This window comes from Camellia sinensis, unplaced genomic scaffold (assembly GCF_055761805.1).
Source record: "Camellia sinensis isolate YWXY unplaced genomic scaffold, ASM5576180v1 Unanchor1, whole genome shotgun sequence".
Taxonomy (NCBI): Eukaryota; Viridiplantae; Streptophyta; class Magnoliopsida; order Ericales; family Theaceae; genus Camellia; species Camellia sinensis.
The window spans coordinates 42,160,922-42,180,599 of record NW_028128987.1 but is presented as its reverse complement, the minus strand read 5'-3'; positions in this window follow the sequence as shown (position 1 = coordinate 42,180,599).

The window sequence follows — 19,678 nt, the reverse complement described above, 5'->3', positions numbered from 1 at the left end:
GAAGTTTAATAGGAAAGTAAATTGAATAAAAATGGAAGTTGAATAAAAATAAAAATGAAAGTTGCATAAAATAAAAAATGGAAGTTCAATCCAGAAACCACTATACCTTAACGATCTATTTGGAAATTAAATAAAAAAGGAAGTTTAATAGAAAAGTAAATTGAATAAAAATGGAAGTAGGATATAAATAAAAATGAAAGTTGCATAAAATTAAAAATGGAAGTTCAATCCAAAAACCACTATACCTTAACGATCTATTTGGAAATTAAATAAAAAAGAAAGTTTAATAGAAAATTAAATTGAATAAAAATGGAAGTTGAATAAAAATAAAAATGAAAGTCGCATAAAATTAAAAATGGAAGTTCAATCCAATAACCACTATACCTTAACGATCTATTTGGAAATTAAATAAAAAAAGAAGTTTAATAGAAAAGTAAATTGAATAAAAATGGTAGTTGAATAAAAATAAAAATGAAAGTTGTATAAAATTAAAAATGGAAGTTCAATCCAAAAACCACTATACCTTAACGATCTATTTGGAAATTAAATAAAAAAGGAAATTGAGTAGAAAAAGAAATTTGAATAAAAAAAGAAGTTAAATAAAAATAAAAATGGAAGTTGCAGAAAATTAAAAATGGAAGTTCATTCCAGAAACCACTATACCTTAACGATCTATTTGGAAATTAAATAAAAAAGGAAGTTTAATAGAAAAGTAAATTGAATAAAAATGGAAGTAGGATATAAATATAAATGAAAGTTGCATAAAATTAAAAATGGAAGTTCAATCCAAAAACCACTATACCTTAACGATCTATTTGGAAATTAAATAAAAAATAAAGTTTAATAGAAAATTAAATTGAATAAAAATGGAAGTTGAATAAAAATAAAAATGAAAGTCGCATAAAATTAAAAATGGAAGTTCAATCCAATAACCACTATACCTTAACGATCTATTTGGAAATTAAATAAAAAAAGAAGTTTAATAGAAAAGTAAATTGAATAAAAATGGAAGTAGGATATAAATATAAATGAAAGTTGCATAAAATTAAAAATGGAAGTTCAATCCAATAACCACTATACCTTAACGATCTATTTGGAAATTAAATAAAAAAAGAAGTTTAATAGAAAAGTAAATTGAATAAAAATGGTAGTTGAATAAAAATAAAAATGAAAGTTGTATAAAATTAAAAATGGAAGTTCAATCCAAAAACCACTATACCTTAACGATCTATTTGGAAATTAAATAAAAAAGGAAATTGAGTAGAAAAAGAAATTTGAATAAAAAAAGAAGTTAAATAAAAATAAAAATGGAAGTTGCAGAAAATTAAAAATGGAAGTTCATTCCAGAAACCACTATACCTTAACGATCTATTTGGAAATTAAATAAAAAAGGAAGTTTAATAGAAAAGTAAATTGAATAAAAATGGAAGTAGGATATAAATATAAATGAAAGTTGCATAAAATTAAAAATGAAGTTCAATCCAGAAACCACTATACCTTAGTGATCTATTTGGAAATTAAATAAAAAAGGAAGTTCAATAGGAAAGTAAATTGAATAAAAATGGATGTTGAATAAAAATAAAAAATGAAAGTTGCATAAAACTAAAATTGGAAGTTCAATCCAGAAACCACTATACCTTAACGATCTATTTGGAAATTAAATAAAAAAGGAAGTTTAATAGGATAGTAAATTGAATTAAAATGGAAGTAAAATAAAAATAAAAATGAAAGTTGCATAAAATTAAAAATGGAAGTTCAATCCAGAAACAACTATACCTTAACGATCTACTTGGAAATTAAATAAAAAATGAAGTTTAATAGGAAAGTAAATTGATTTAAAATGGAAGTAGAATAAAAATAATAATGAAAGTTGCATAAAATTAAAAATGGAAGTTCAATCCAGAAAACACTATACCTTAACGATCTATTTGGAAATTAAATAAAAAAGGAAGTTTAATAGGAAAGTAAATTGAATAAAAATGGAAGTAGGATATAAATATAAATGAAAGTTGCATAAAATTAAAAATGGAAGTTCAATCCAAAAACCACTATACCTTAACGATCTATTTGGAAATTAAATAAAAAATAAAGTTTAATAGAAAATTAAATTGAATAAAAATGGAAGTTGAATAAAAATAAAAATGAAAGTCGCATAAAATTAAAAATGGAAGTTCAATCCAATAACCACTATACCTTAACGATCTATTTGGAAATTAAATAAAAAAAGAAGTTTAATAGAAAATTAAATTGAATAAAAATGGAAGTTGAATAAAAATAAAAATGAAAGTCGCATAAAATTAAAAATGGAAGTTCAATCCAATAACCACTATACCTTAACGATCTATTTGGAAATTAAATAAAAAAAGAAGTTTAATAGAAAAGTAAATTGAATAAAAATGGTAGTTGAATAAAAATAAAAATGAAAGTTGTATAAAATTAAAAATGGAAGTTCAATCCAAAAACCACTATACCTTAACGATCTATTTGGAAATTAAATAAAAAAGGAAATTGAGTAGAAAAAGAAATTTGAATAAAAAAAGAAGTTAAATAAAAATAAAAATGGAAGTTGCAGAAAATTAAAAATGGAAGTTCATTCCAGAAACCACTATACCTTAACGATCTATTTGGAAATTAAATAAAAAAGGAAGTTTAATAGAAAAGTAAATTGAATAAAAATGGAAGTAGGATATAAATATAAATGAAAGTTGCATAAAATTAAAAATGGAAGTTCAATCCAAAAACCACTATACCTTAACGATCTATTTGGAAATTAAATAAAAAATAAAGTTTAATAGAAAATTAAATTGAATTAAAATGGAAGTTGAATAAAAATAAAAATGAAAGTCGCATAAAATTAAAAATGGAAGTTCAATCCAATAACCACTATACCTTAACGATCTATTTGGAAATTAAATAAAAAAAGAAGTTTAATAGAAAAGTAAATTGAATAAAAATGGAAGTAGGATATAAATATAAATGAAAGTTGCATAAAATTAAAAATGGAAGTTCAATCCAATAACCACTATACCTTAACGATCTATTTGGAAATTAAATAAAAAAAGAAGTTTAATAGAAAAGTAAATTGAATAAAAATGGTAGTTGAATAAAAATAAAAATGAAAGTTGTATAAAATTAAAAATGGAAGTTCAATCCAAAAACCACTATACCTTAACGATCTATTTGGAAATTAAATAAAAAAGGAAATTGAGTAGAAAAAGAAATTTGAATAAAAAAAGAAGTTAAATAAAAATAAAAATGGAAGTTGCAGAAAATTAAAAATGGAAGTTCATTCCAGAAACCACTATACCTTAACGATCTATTTGGAAATTAAATAAAAAAGGAAGTTTAATAGAAAAGTAAATTGAATAAAAATGGAAGTAGGATATAAATATAAATGAAAGTTGCATAAAATTAAAAATGAAGTTCAATCCAGAAACCACTATACCTTAGTGATCTATTTGGAAATTAAATAAAAAAGGAAGTTCAATAGGAAAGTAAATTGAATAAAAATGGATGTTGAATAAAAATAAAAAATGAAAGTTGCATAAAACTAAAATTGGAAGTTCAATCCAGAAACCACTATACCTTAACGATCTATTTGGAAATTAAATAAAAAAGGAAGTTTAATAGGATAGTAAATTGAATTAAAATGGAAGTAAAATAAAAATAAAAATGAAAGTTGCATAAAATTAAAAATGGAAGTTCAATCCAGAAACAACTATACCTTAACGATCTACTTGGAAATTAAATAAAAAATGAAGTTTAATAGGAAAGTAAATTGAATTAAAATGGAAGTAGAATAAAAATAATAATGAAAGTTGCATAAAATTAAAAATGGAAGTTCAATCCAGAAAACACTATACCTTAACGATCTATTTGGAAATTAAATAAAAAAGGAAGTTCAACAGAAAAGTAAATTGAATAAAAATGGAAGTTGAATAAAAATAAAAATGAAAGTTGCATAAAATTAAAAATGGAAGTTCAATCCGAAAACCACTGTACCTTAACGATCTATTTGGAAATTAAATAAAAAAGGAAGCTGAGTGGAAAAGAAACATGAATAAAAAATGAAGTTAAATAAAAATAAAAATGGAAGTTCATTCCAGAAACCACTAAACCTTAATGATCTATTTGGAAATTAAATAAAAAAGGAAGTTTAATAGGAAAGTTAATTGAATTAAAATGGAAGTAGAATAAAAATAAAAATGAAAGTTGCATAAAACTAAAATTGGAAGTTCAATCCAGAAACCACTATACCTTAACGATCTATTTGGAAATTTAATAAAAAATGAAGTTTAATAGAAAAGTAAATCGAATAAATATGGAAGTTGAATAAAAATAAAAATGAAAGTTGCAGAAAATTAAATGTGGAAGTTAAATCCAGAAACCACTATACCTTAACGATCTATTTGGAAATTAAATAAAAAAGGAAGTTTTATTGAAAAGTAAATTGAATAAAAATGGAAGTTGACTAAAAATAAAAATGAAAGTCGCACAAAATTGAAAATGGAAGTTCAATCCAAAAACCACTATACCTTAACGATCTATTTGGAAATTAAATAAAAAAGGAAGTTTAATAGAAAAGTAAATTGAATAAAAATGGTAGTTGAATAAAAATAAAAATGAAAGTTGTATAAAATTAAAAATGGAAGTTCAATCCAAAAACCACTATACCTTAACGATCTATTTGGAAATTAAATAAAAAAGGAAGTTTAATAGAAAAGTAAATTGAATAAAAATGGTAGTTGAATAAAAATAAAAATGAAAGTTGTATAAAATTAAAAATGGAAGTTCAATCCAAAAACCACTATACCTTAACGATCTATTTGGAAATTAAATAAAAAAGGAAGTTGAGTAGAAATGAAATTTGAATAAAAAAGGAAGTTAAATAAAAATAAAAATGGAAGTTGCAGAAAATTAAAAAAGGTAGTTCAATCCAGAAACCATATACCTTAACGATCTATTTGGAAATTAAATAAAAAATTAAGTTTAATAGAAAAGTAAATTGATTAAAAATGGAAGTAGAATATAAATAAAAATGAAAGTTGCATAAAATTAAAAACGGAAGTTCAATCCAGAAACCACTATACCTTAGCGATCTATTTGGAAATTAAATAAAAAGGGAAGTTTAATAGGAAAGTAAATTGAATTAAAATGGAAGTTGAACAAAAATAAAAATGAAAGGTTTATAAAATTAAAAATTGAAGTTCAATTCAAAAAGCAATATACCATAACGATCTATTTGGAAATTAAATAAAAAAGGAAGTTGAATAGAAAAGAAACTTGAATAAAAAAGGAAGTTAAATAAAAATAAAAATGAAAGTTGCAGAAAATTAAAAATGGATGTTCATTCCAGAAACCACTATACCTTAACGATCTATTTGGAAATTAAATAAAAAAGGAAGTTTAACAGGAAAGTAAATTGAATTAAAATGGAAGTTGAACAAAAATAAAAATGAAAGTTGCATAAAATTAAAAATGGTAGTTCAATCCAGAAACCACTATACCTTAACGATCTATTTGGAAATTAAATAAAAAAGGAAGTTTAATAGAAAAGTAAATTGAATAAAAATGGAAGTAGGATATAAATAAAAATGAAAGTTGCATAAAATTAAAAATGGAAGTTCAATCCAGAAACCACTATACCTTAGTGATCTTCTTGGAAATTAAATAAAAAAGGAAGTTTAATAGGAAAGTAAATTGAATAAAAATGGAAGTTGAATAAAAATAAAAATAAAAGTTGCATAAAACTAAAATTGGAAGTTCAATCCAGAAACCACTATACCTTAACGATCTGTTAGGAAATTAAATAAAAAAGAAAGTTTAATAGAAAAGTAAATTGAATAAAAATGGAACTAGGATATAAATAAAAATGAAAGTTGCATAAAATTAAAAATGGAAGTTCAATCCAGAAACCACTATACTTTAGTGATCTTTTTGGAAATTAAATAAAAAAGGAAGTTTAATAGGAAAGTAAATTGAATAAAAATGGAAGTTGAATAAAAATAAAAATGAAAGTTGCATAAAATTAAAAATGGAAGTTCAATCCAGAAACCACTATACCTTAACGATCTATTTGGAAATTAAATAAAAAAGGAAGTTTAATAGAAAAGTAAATTGAATAAAAATAGAAGTAGGATATAAATACAAATGAACGTTGCATAAAATTAAAAATGGAAGTTCAATCCAAAAACAACTATACCTTAACGATCTATTTGGAAATTAAATAAAAAAAGGAAGTTGAGCAGAAAAGAAATTTGAATAAAAAAGGAAGTTAAATAAAAATAAAAATAGAAGTTGTAGAAAACTAAAAAAGGTAGTTCAATCCAGAAACCATATACCTTAACGATCTATTTGGAAATTAAATAAAAAATGAAGTTTAATAGAAAAGTAAATTGATTAAAAATGGTAGTAGAATATAAATAAAAATGAAAGTTGCATAAAATTAAAAATGGAAGTTCAATCCAGAAAACACTATACCTTAGCTATCTATTTGGAAATTAAATAAAAAAGGAAGTTTAATAGGAAAGTAAATTGAATTAAAATGGAAGTTGAATAAAAATAAAAATGAAAGTTGCATAAAATTAAAAATGGAAGTTCAATTCGAAAACCACTATACCTTAACGATCTGTTTGGAAATTAAATAAAGAAGGAAGTTGGGTAGAAAAGAAACTTGAATAAAAAAGGAAGTTAAATAAAAATAAAAATGGAAGTTGCAGAAAATTAAAAATGGATGTTCATTACAGAAACCACTATACCTTAACGATCTATTTGGAAATTAAATAAAAAAAGAAGTTTAATAGAAAAGTAAATTGAATAAAAATGGTAGTTGAATAAAAATAAAAATGAAAGTTGTATAAAATTAAAAATGGAAGTTCAATCCAAAAACCACTATACCTTAACGATCTATTTGGAAATTAAATAAAAAAGGAAATTGAGTAGAAAAAGAAATTTGAATAAAAGAGGAAGTTAAATAAAATTAAAAATGGAAGTTGCAGAAAATTAAAAATGGAAGTTCATTCCAGAAACCACTATACCTTAACGATCTATTTGGAAATTAAATAAAAAAGGAAGTTTAATAGAAAAGTAAATTGAATAAAAATGGAAGTAGGATATAAATATAAATGAAAGTTGCATAAAATTAAAAATGAAGTTCAATCCAGAAACCACTATACCTTAGTGATCTTCTTGGAAATTAAATAAAAAAGGAAGTTTAATAGGAAAGTAAATTGAATAAAAATGGAAGTTGAATAAAAATAAAAATGAAAGTTGCATAAAACTAAAATTGGAAGTTCAATCCAGAAACCACTATACCTTAACGATCTATTTGGAAATTAAATAAAAAAGGAAGTTTAATAGGATAGTAAATTGAATTAAAATGGAAGTAGAATAAAAATAAAAATGAAAGTTGCATAAAATTAAAAATGGAAGTTCAATCCAGAAACAACTATACCTTAACGATCTACTTGGAAATTAAATAAAAAATGAAGTTTAATAGGAAAGTAAATTGAATTAAAATGGAAGTAGAAAAAAAATAATAATGAAAGTTGCATAAAATTAAAAATGGAAGTTCAATCCAGAAAACACTATACCTTAACGATCTATTTGGAAATTAAATAAAAAAGGAAGTTTAACAGAAAAGTAAATTGAATAAAAATGGAAGTTGAATAAAAATAAAAATGAAAGTTCAATAAAATTAAAAATGGAAGTTCAATCCGAAAACCACTGTACCTTAACGATCTATTTGGAAATTAAATAAAAAAGGAAGCTGAGTGGAAAAGAAACATGAATAAAAAATGAAGTTAAATAAAAATAAAAATGGAAGTTCATTCCAGAAACCACTAAACCTTAATGATCTATTTGGAAATTAAATAAAAAAGGAAGTTTAATAGGAAAGTTAATTGAATTAAAATGGAAGTAGAATAAAAATAAAAATGAAAGTTGCATAAAACTAAAATTGGAAGTTCAATCCAGAAACCACTATACCTTAACGATCTATTTGGAAATTAAATAAAAAATGAAGTTTAATAGAAAAGTAAATCGAATAAATATGGAAATTGAATAAAAATAAAAATGAAAGTTGCAGAAAATTAAATGTGGAAGTTAAATCCAGAAACCACTATACCTTAACGATCTATTTGCAAATTAAATAAAAAAGGAAGTTTTATTGAAAAGTAAATTGAATAAAAATGGAAGTTGACTAAAAATAAAAATGAAAGTCGCACAAAATTGAAAATGGAAGTTCAATCCAAAAACCACTATACCTTAACGAGCTATTTGAAAATTAAATAAAAAAGGAAGTTTAATAGAAAAGTAAATTGAATAAAAATGGTAGTTGAATAAAAATAAAAATGAAAGTTGTATAAAATTAAAAATGGAAGTTCAATCCAAAAAGCACTATACCTTAACGATCTATTTGGAAATTAAATAAAAAAGGAAGTTGAGTAGAAATGAAATTTGAATAAAAAAGGAAGTTAAATAAAAATAAAAATGGAAGTTGCAGAAAATTAAAAAAGGTAGTTCAATCCAGAAACCATATACCTTAACGATCTATTTGGAAATTAAATAAAAAATGAAGTTTAATAGAAAAGTAAATTGATTAAAAATGGAAGTAGAATATAAATAAAAATGAAAGTTGCATAAAATTAAAAATGGAAGTTCAATCCAGAAACCACTATACCTTAGCGATCTATTTGGAAATTAAATAAAAAAGGAAGTTTAATAGGAAAGTAAATTGAATTAAAATGGAAGTTGAACAAAAATAAAAATGAAAGTTGTATAAAATTAAAAATGGAAGTTCAATTCAAAAACCAATATACCATAACGATCTATTTGGAAATTAAATAAAAAAGGAAGTTGAATAGAAAAGAAACTTGAATAAAAAAGGAAGTTAAATAAAAATAAAAATGAAAGTTGCAGAAAATTAAAAATGGATGTTCATTCCAGAAACCACTATACCTTAACGATCTATTTGGAAATTAAATAAAAAAGGAAGTTTAACAGGAAAGTAAATTGAATTAAAATGGAAGTTGAACAAAAATAAAAATGAAAGTTGCATAAAATTAAAAATGGTAGTTCAATCCAGAAACCACTATACCTTAACGATCTATTTGGAAATTAAATAAAAAAGGAAGTTTAATAGAAAAGTAAATTGAATAAAAATGGAAGTAGGATATAAATAAAAATGAAAGTTGCATAAAATTAAAAATGGAAGTTCAATCCAGAAACCACTATACCTTAGTGATCTTCTTGGAAATTAAATAAAAAAGGAAGTTTAATAGGAAAGTAAATTGAATAAAAATGGAAGTTGAATAAAAATAAAAATAAAAGTTGCATAAAACTAAAATTGGAAGTTCAATCCAGAAACCACTATACCTTAACGATCTATTTGGAAATTAAATAAAAAAGGAAGTTTAACAGGAAAGTAAATTGAATTAAAATGGAAGTTGAACAAAAATAAAAATGAAAGTTGCATAAAATTAAAAATGGAAGTTCAATCCAGAAACCACTATACTTTAGTGATCTTTTTGGAAATTAAATAAAAAAGGAAGTTTAATAGGAAAGTAAATTGAATAAATATGGAAGTTGAATAAAAATAAAAATGAAAGTTGCATAAAATTAAAAATGGAAGTTCAATCCAGAAACCACTATACCTTAACGATCTATTTGGAAATTAAATAAAAAAGGAAGTTTAATAGAAAAGTAAATTGAATGAAAATAGAAGTAGGATATAAATACAAATGAAAGTTGCATAAAATTAAAAATGGAAGTTCAATCCAAAAATCACTATACCTTAACGATCTATTTGGAAATTAAATAAAAAAAGGAAGTTGAGCAGAAAAGAAATTTGAATAAAAAAGGAAGTTAAATAAAAATAAAAATAGAAGTTGTAGAAAATTAAAAAAGGTAGTTCAATCCAGAAACCATATACCTTAACGATCTATTTGCAAATTAAATAAAAAATGAAGTTTAATAGAAAAGTAAATTGATTAAAAATGGTAGTAGAATATAAATAAAAATGAAAGTTGCATGAAATTAAAAATGGAAGTTCAATCCAGAAACCACTATACCTTAGCTATTTATTTGGAAATTAAATAAAAAAGGAAGTTTAATAGGAAAGTAAATTGAATTAAAATGGAAGTTGAATAAAAATAAAAATGAAAGTTGCATAAAATTAAAAATGGAAGTTCAACTCAAAAACCACTATACGTTAACGATCTATTTGGAAATTAAATAAAAAATGAAGTTTAATAGAAAAGTAAATTGATTAAAAATGGTAGTAGAATATAAATAAAAATGGAAGTTGCAGAAAATTAAAAATGGATGTTCATTCCAGAAACCACTATACCTTAACGATCTATTTGGAAATTAAATAAAAAAAGAAGTTTAATAGAAAAGTAAATTGAATAAAACTGGTAGTTGAATAAAAATAAAAATGAAAGTTGTATAAAATTAAAAATGGAAGTTCAATCCAAAAACCACTATACCTTAACGATCTATTTGGAAAGTAAATAAAAAAGGAAATTGAGTAGAAAAAGAAATTTGAATAAAAGAAGAAGTTAAATAAAATTAAAAATGGAAGTTGCAGAAAATTAAAAATGGAAGTTCATTCCAGAAATCACTATACCTTAACGATCTATTTGGAAATTAAATAAAAAAGGAAGTTTAATAGAAAAGTAAATTGAATAAAAATGGAAGTAGGATATAAATAAAAATGAAAGTTGCATAAAATTAAAAATGGAAGTTCAATCCAGAAACCACTATACCTTAGTGATCTTCTTGGAAATGAAATAAAAAAGGAAGTTTAATAGGAAAGTAAATTGAATAAAAATGGAAGTTGAATAAAAATAAAAATGAAAGTTGCATAAAACTAAAATTGGAAGTTCAATCCAGAAACCACTATACCTTAACGATCTATTTGGAAATTAAATAAAAAAGGAAGTTTAATAGGATAGTAAATTGAATTAAAATGGAAGTAGAATAAAAATAAAAATGAAAGTTGCATAAAATTAAAAATGGAAGTTCTATCCAGAAACAACTATACCTTAACGATCTACTTGGAAATTAAATAAAAAATGAAGTTTAATAGGAAAGTAAATTGAATTAAAATGGAAGTAGAATAAAAATAATAATGAAAGTTGCATAAAATTAAAAATGGAAGTTCAATCCAGAAAACACTATACCTTAACGATCTATTTGGAAATTAAATAAAAGAGGAAGTTTAACAGAAAAGTAAATTGAATAAAAATGGAAGTTGAATAAAAATAAAAATGAAAGTTGCATAAAATTAAAAATGGAAGTTCAATCCGAAAACCACTGTACCTTAACGATCTATTTGGAAATTAAATAAAAAAGGAAGTTGAGTGGAAAAGAAACATGAATAAAAAATGAAGTTAAATAAAAATAAAAATGGAAGTTCATTCCAGAAACCACTAAACCTTAATGATCTATTTGGAAATTAAATAAAAATGGAAGTTTAATAGGAAAGTTAATTGAATTAAAATGGAAGTAGAATAAAAATAAAAATGAAAGTTGCATAAAAATAAAATTGGAAGTTCAATCCAGAAGCCACTATACCTTAACGATCTATTTGGAAATTAAAAAAAAATGAAGTTTAATAGAAAAGTAAATCGAATAAATATGGAAGTTGAATAAAAATAAAAATGAAAGTTGCAGAAAATTAAATGTGGAAGTTAAATCCAGAAACCACTATACCTTAACGATCTATTTGGAAATTAAATAAAAAAGGAAGTTTTATAGAAAAGTAAATTGAATAAAAATGGAAGTTGACTAAAAATAAAAATGAAAGTCGCATAAAATTAAAAATGGATTTCAATCCAAAAACCACTATACCTTAACGATCTATTTGGAAATTAAATAAAAAAAGGAAGTTGAGCCGAAAAGAAATTTGAATAAAAAAGGAAGTTAAATAAAAATAAAAATAGAAGTTGTAGAAAATTAAAAAAGGTAGTTCAATCCAGAAACCATATACCTTAACGATCTATTTGGAAATTAAATAAAAAATGAAGTTTAATAGAAAAGTAAATTGATTAAAAATGGTAGTAGAATATAAATAAAAATGAAACTTGCATAAAATTAAAAATAGAAGTTCAATCCAGAAACCACTATACCTTAGCTATCTATTTGGAAATTAAATAAAAAAGGAAGTTTAATAGGAAACTAAATTGAATTAAAATGGAAGTTGAATAAAAATAAAAATGAAAGTTGAATAAAATTAAAAATGGAAGTTCAATTCAAAAACCACTATACCTTAACGATCTATTTGGAAATTAAATAAAAAAGGAAGTTGGGTAGAAAAGAAACTTGAATAAAAAAGGAAGTTAAATAAAAATAAAAATGGAAGTTGCAGAAAATTAAAAATGGATGTTCATTCCAGAAACCACTATACCTTAACGATCTATTTGGAAATTAAATAAAAAAGGAAGTTTAATATACAAGTAAATTGAATAAAAATGCAAGTTGAATAAAAATAACACTGAAAGTTGCATAAAATTAAAAATGGAAGTTCAATCCAAAAACCACTATACCTTAACGATCTTTTTGGAAATTCAATAAAAAAGGAAGTTGAATAGAAAAGAAACTTGAATAAAAAAGGAAGTTAAAAAAAAATAAAAATGGAAGTCGCAGAAAATTAAAAATGGAAGTTCATTCCAGAAACCGCTACACCTTAACGAGCTACTTGGAAATTAAATAAAAAAGGAAATTTAATAGAAAAGAAAATTGAATAAAAATGGAAGTAGAATATAAATAAAAATGAAAGTTGGATAAAATTAAAAATGGAAGTTCAATCCAGAAACCACTGTACCTTAGTGATCTATTTGGAAATTAAATAAAAAAAAGGAAGTTTAATAGGAAAGTTAATTAAATTAAAATGGAAGTAGAATAAAAATAAAAATGAAAGTTGCATAAAACTAAAATTGGAAGTTCAATCCAGAAACCACTATACCTTAACGATCTATTTGGAAATTAAATAAAAAATGAAGTTTAATAGAAAAGTAAATTGAATAAATATGGAAGTTGAATAAAAATAAAAATGAAAGTTGCAGAAAATTAAATGTGGAAGTTAAATCCAGAAACCACTATACCTTAACGATCTATTTGGAAATTAAATAAAAAAGGAAGTTTAATAGAAAAGTAAATTGAATAAAAATGGAAGTTGACTAAAAATAAAAATGAAAGTCGCATAAAATTGAAAATGGAATTTCAATCCAAAAACCACTATACCTTAACGATCTATTTGGAAATTAAATAAAAAAGGAAGTTTAATAGAAAAGTAAATTGAATAAAAATGGTAGTTGAATAAAAATAAAAATGAAAGTTGTATAAAATTAAAAATGGATGTTCAATCCAAAAACTACTATACCTTAACGATCTATTTGGAAATTAAATAAAAAAGGAAGTTGTGTAGAAATGAAATTTGAATAAAAATGGAAGTTAAATAAAAATAAAAATGGAAGTTGCAGAAAATTAAAAAAGGTAGTTCAAACCAGAAACCATATACCTTAACGATCAATTTGGAAATTAAATAGAAAATGAAGTTTAATAGAAAAGTAAATTGATTAAAAATGGAAGTAGAATATAAATAAAAATGAAAGTTGCATTAAATTAAAAAAGGAAGTTCAATCCAGAAACCACTATACCTTAGCGATCTATTTGGAAATTAAATAAAAAAGGAAGTTTAATAGGAAAGTAAATTGAATTAAAATGGAAGTTGAACAAAAATAAAAATGAATGTTGCATAAAATTAAAAATGGAAGTTCAATTCAAAAACCAATATACCATAACGTTCTATTTGGAAATTAAATAAAAAAGGAAGTTGAGTAGAAAAAAAACTTGAATAAAAAAGGAAGTTAAATAAAAATAAAAATGGAAGTTGCAGAAAATGAAAAATGGATGTTCATTCCAGAAACCACTATACCTTAACGATCTATTTGGAAATTAAATTAAAAAGGAAGTTTAACAGGAAAGTAAATTGAATTAAAATGGAAGTTGAACTAAAATAAAAATGAAAGTTGCATAAAATTAAAAATGGAAGTTCAATCCAGAAACCACTATACCTTAACGATCTATTTGGAAATTAAATAAAAAAGGTAGTTTAATAGAAAAGTAAATTGAATAAAAATGGAAGTAGGACATAAATAAAAATGGAAGTTCAATCCAGAAACCACTATACCTTAGTGATCTTCTTGGAAATTAAATAAAAAAGGAAGTTTAATAGGAAAGTAAATTGAATAAAAATGGAAGTTGAATAAAAATAAAAATAAAAGTTGCATAAAACTAAAAGTGGAAGTTCCATTTAGAAACCACTATACCTTAACGATCTATTTGGAAATTAAATAAAAAAAGGAAGTTTAATAGAAAAGTAAATTGAATAAAAATGAAAGTTGCATAAAATTAAAAATGGAAGTTCAATCCAGAAACCACTATACCTTAGTGACCTTTTTGGAAATTAAATAAAAAAGGAAGTTTAATAGGAAAGTAAATTGAATAAAAATGGAAGTTGAATAAAAATAAAATTGAAAGTTGCATAAAATTAAAAATGGAAGTTCAATCCAGAAACCACTATACCTTAACGATCTATTTGGAAATTAAATAAAAAAGGAAGTTTAATAGAAAAGTAAATTGAATAAAAATGGAAGTAGGATATAAATAAAAATGAAAGCTGCATAAAATTAAAAATGGAAGTTCAATCCAAAAACCACTATACCTTAACGATCTATTTGGAAATTAAATAAAAAAGAAAGTTGAGTAGAAAAGAAATTTGAATAAAAAAGGAAGTTAAATAAAAATAAAAATGGAAGTTGCAGAAAATTAAAAAAGGGAGTTCAATCCAGAAACCATATACCTTAACGATCTATTTGGAAATTAAATAAAAAATGAAATTTAATAGAAAATTAAATTGATTAAAAATGGAAGTAGAATATAAATAAAAATGGGAGTTGCAGAAAATTAAAAATGGCAGTTCAATCCAGAAACCACAATACCTTAGCGATCTATTTGGAAATTAAATAAAAAAGGAAGTTTAATAGGAAAGTAAATTGAATTAAAATGGAAGTTGAACAAAAATAAAAATGAAAGTTGCATAAAATTAAAAATGGAAGTTCAATTCAAAAACCAATATACCATAACGATCTATTTGGAAATTAAATGAAAAAAGAAGTTGAGTAGAAAAGAAACTTGAATAAAAAAGGAAGTTAAATAAAAATAAAAATGGAAGTTGCAGAAAATTAAAAATAGATGTTCATTCCAGAAACCACTATACCTTAACGATCTATTTGGAAATTACATAAAAAAGGAAGTTTAACAGGAAAGTAAATTGAATTAAAATGGAAGTTGAACAAAAATAAAAATGAAAGTTGCATAAAATTAAAAATGGTAGTTCAATCCAGAAACCACTATACCTTAACGATCTATTTGGAAATTAGATAAAAAAGGAAGTTTAATAGAAAAGAAAATTGAATAAAAATGGAAGTAGGATATAAATAAAAATGAAAGTTGCATAAAATTAAAAATGGAAGTTCAATCCAGAAACCACTATACCTTAGTGATCTTCTTGGAAATTAAATAAAAAAGGAAGTTTAATAGGAAAGTAAATTGAATAAAAATGGAAGTTGAATAAAAATAAAAATAATAGTTGCATAAAACTAAAATTGGAAGTTAAATCCAGAAACCACTATACCTTAACGATCTGTTTGGAAATTAAATAAAAAAGAAAGTTTAATAGAAAAGTAAATTGAATAAAAATGGAAGTAGGATATAAATAAAAATGAAAGTTGCATAAAATTAAAAATGGAAGTTCAATCCAGAAACCACTATCTCTTAGTGATCTTTTTGGAAATTAAATAAAAAAGGAAGTTTAATAGGAAAGTAAATTGAATAAAAATGGAAGTTGAATAAAAATAAAAATAAAAATGAAAGTTGCATAAAATTAAAAATGGAAGTTCAATCCAGAAACCACTATACCTTAAAGATCTATTTGGAAATTAAATAAAAAAGGAAGTTTAATAGAAAAGTAAATTGAATAAAAATAGAAGTAGGATATAAATACAAATGAAAGTTGCATAAAATTAAAAATGGAAGTTCAATCCAAAAACCACTAAACCTTAACGATCTATTTGGAAATTAAATAAAAAAGGAAGTTGAGCAGAAAAGAAATTTGAATAAAAAAGGAAGTTAAATAAAAATAAAAATGGAAGTTGCAGAAAATTAAAAATGGAAGTTCATTCCAGAAACCGCTACACCTTAACGAGCTATTTTGAAATTAAATAAAAAAGGAAATTTAATAGAAAAGTAAATTGAATAAAAATGGAAGTAGAATATAAATAAAAATGAAAGTTGGATAAAATTAAAAATGGAAGTTCAATCCAGAAACCACTGTACCTTAGTGATCTATTTGGAAATTAAATAAAAAAAGGAAGTTTAATAGGAAAGTTAATTGAATTAAAATGGAAGTAGAATAAAAATAAAAATGAAAGTTGCATAAAACTAAAATTGGAAGTTCAATCCAGAAACCACTATACCTTAACGACCTATTTGGAAATTAAGTGAAAAAGGAAAGTTTAATAGAAAAGTAAATTGAATAAATATGGAAGTTGAATAAAAATAAAAATGAAAGTTGTTGAAAATTAAATATGGAAGTTAAATCTGGAAACCACTTTACCTTAACGATCTATTTGGAAATTAAATAAAAAAGGAAGTTTAATAGAAAAGTAAATTGAATAAAAATGGAAGTTGAATAAAAATAAAAATGAAAGTTGCATAAAATTAAAAATGGAAGTTCAATCCAACAACCACTATACCTTAACGATCTATTTGGAAATTAAATAAATAAGGAAGTTGAGTAGAAATGAAACTTGAATAAAAAAAGGAAGTTAAATAAAATAAAAAATGGAAGTTCATTCCAAAAACCACTATACCTTAACGATCTATTTGGAAATTAAATAAAAAAGGATGTTTAATAGAAAAGTCAATTGAATAAAAATGGAAGTAGAATATAAATAAAAATGAAAGTTGCATAAAATTAAAAATGGAAGTTCAATCCAGAAACCACTATACCTTAGCGATCTATTTGGAAATTAAATAAAAAATGAAGTTTAATAGGGAAGTAAATTGAATTAAAATGGAAGTAGAACAAAAATAAAAATGAAAGTTGCATAAAATTAAAACTGGAAGTTGAATCCAGATACCATTATACTTTAACGTTCTATTTGGAAATTAAATAAAAAAGGAAGTTTAACAGAAAATTAAATTGAATAAAAATGGAAGTTGAAAAAAAATAAAAATGAAAGTTGCTTAAAATTAAAAATGGAAGTTCAATCCAAAAACCACTATACCTTAACGATCTATTTGGAAATCAAATAAAAAAGGAAGTTGAGTAGAAAAGAATCTTGAATAAAAAAAGAAGTTAAACAAAAATAAAAATGGAAGTTGCAGAAAACTAAAAATGGAAGTTCATTCCGGAAACCACTATACCTTCACGACCTATTTGGAAATTAAATAAAAAAGGAAGTTTAATAGAATAGTAAATTGAATAAAAATGAAAGTTGAAAAAAAATAAATTGAAAGTTGCATAAAATTTAAAACGGAAGTTCAATCCAAAAACCACTATACCTTAACGATCTATTTGGAAATTAAATAAAAAAAGGAAGTTGAGTAGAAAAGAAACTTGAATAAAAAAGGAAGTTAAACAAAAATAAAAATGGAAGTTGCAAAAAATTAAAAATGGAAGTTCATTCCAGAAACCACTATACCTTAACGATCTATTTGGAAATTAAATAAAAAAGGAAGTTTAATAGAAAAGTAAATTGAATAAAAATGGAAGTTGAATAAAAATAAAAATGAAAGTTGCATAAAATTAAAAATGAAAGTTCAATCCAAAAACCACTATACCTTAACGATCTATTTGGAAATTAAAGAAAAAAGGAAGTTGAGTAGAAAAGAATCTAGAGTAAAAAAGGAAGCTAAATAAAAATAAAAATGGAAGTTGCAGAAAATTAAAAATGGTAGTTCAATCCAGAAACCACTATACCTTAACGATTTATTTGGAAATTAAATAAAAAATGAAGTTGAATAGTAAAGTAAATTGATTAAAAATGGAAGTAGAATATAAATAAAAATGAAAGTTGCATAAAATTAAAAATGGAAGTTCAATCCAGAAACCACTATACCTTAGCGATCTATTTGGAAATTAAATAAAAAAAGAAGTTTAACAGGGAAGTAAATTGAATTAAAATGGAAGTTGAGAAAAAATAAAAATGAAAGTTGCATAAAATTAAAAATGGAAGTTCAATCCAGAAACCACTATACCTTAACGATCTTTTTGGAAATTAAATAAAAAAGGAAGTTTAATAGGAAAGTAAATTGAATAAAAATGGATGTTGAATAAAAATAAAAATGAAAGTTGCATAAAACTAAAATTGGAAGTTCAATCCAGAAACCACTATACCTTAACGATCTATTTGGAAATTAAAAAAAAAAAGGAAGTTTAATAGGATAGTAAATTGAAGTAAAATGGAAGTGGAATAAAAATAAAAATGAAAGTTGCATAAAATTAAAAATGGAAGTTCAATCCAGAAACAACTATACCTTAATGATCTACTTGGAAATTAAATAAAAAATGAAGTTTAATAGGAAAGTAAATTGAATTAAAATGGAAGTAGAATAAAAATAAAAATGAAAGTTGCATAAAATTAAAAATGGAAGTTCAATCCAGAAACCACTATACCTTAACGATCTATTTGGAAAGTAAATAAAAAAGGAAGTTTAACAGAAAAGTAAATTGAATAAAAATGGAAGTTGAATAAAAATAAAAATGAAAGTTGCATAAAATTAAAAATGGAAGTTTAATCCGAAAACCACAATACCTTAACGATATATTTGGAAATTAAATAAAAAAGGAACCTGAGTGGAAAAGAAACATGAATAAAAAAGGAAGTTAAATAAAAATAAAAATGGAAGTTGCAGAAAATTAAAAATGGAAGTTCATTCCAGAAACCACTATACCTTAACGATCTATTTGGAAATTAAATAAAAAAGGAAGTTTAATAGGAAAGTAAATTGAATTAAAATGGAAGTAGAATAAAAATAAAAATGAAAGTTGCATAAAATTAAAAATGGAAGTTCAATCCAGAAACCACTATACCTTAACTATCTATTTGGAAATTAAATAAAAAAGGAAGTTTAACAGAAAAGTAAATTGAATAAAAATGGAAGTTGAATAAAAATAAAAATGAAAGTTGCATAAAATTAAAAATGGAAGTTTAATCCGAAAACCACTATACCTTAACGATATATTTGGAAATTAAATAAAAAAGGAAGTTAAATAAAAATAAAAATGGAAGTTGCAGAAAATTAAAAATGGAAGTTCATTCCAGAAACCACTATACTTTAACGATCTATTTGGAAATTAAATAAATTAGGAAATTTAATAGAAAAGTAAATTGAATAAAAATGAAAGTTGAATAAAAATAAAAATGAAAGTTGCTTAAAATTAAAATTGGAAGTTCAATCCAAAAACCACTATACCTTAACGATCTATTTGGAAATCAAATAAAAAAGGAAGTTGAGTAGAAAAGAATCTTGAATAAAAAAAGAAGTTAAACAAAAATAAAAATGGAAGTTGCAGAAAATTAAAAATGGAAGTTCATTCCGGAAACCA